The sequence below is a fragment of the Colobus angolensis genome, unplaced genomic scaffold (assembly GCF_000951035.1).
Source record: "Colobus angolensis palliatus isolate OR3802 unplaced genomic scaffold, Cang.pa_1.0 Scaffold512, whole genome shotgun sequence".
NCBI classification, from domain to species: domain Eukaryota; kingdom Metazoa; phylum Chordata; class Mammalia; order Primates; family Cercopithecidae; genus Colobus; species Colobus angolensis.
The window spans coordinates 607,517-607,954 of NW_012118622.1; positions in this window are offsets into that span (position 1 = coordinate 607,517).

Below are 438 nucleotides of genomic sequence, written 5' to 3' on the forward strand. Positions count from 1 at the left end.
TTTCCCAGCACATTTATTAAATAGGGAATCCTTTCCCCATTTCTTGTTTTTCTCAGGTTTGTCAAAGATCAGATGGCTGTAGATGTGTGGTATTACTTCCAAGGACTCTGTTCTGTTCCATTGCTCTATATCTCTGTTTTGGGACCAGTACCATGCTGTTTTGGTTACTGTAGCCTTGTAGTATAGTTTGAAGTCAGGTAGCGTGATGCGTCCAGCTTTGTTCTTTTGACTTAGGATTGTCTGGACAATGCAGGCTCTTTTTTGGTTCCATGTGAACTTTTAAGCATTTTTTTTTCAATTCTGTGAAGAAACTCATTGGTAGCTTGATGGGAATGGCATTGAATCTATAAATTACCTTGGGCAGTATGGCCTTTTCATGATATTGATTCTTCCTATCCATGAGCATGGTATGTTCTCCTATTTGTTTGTGTCCTCTTT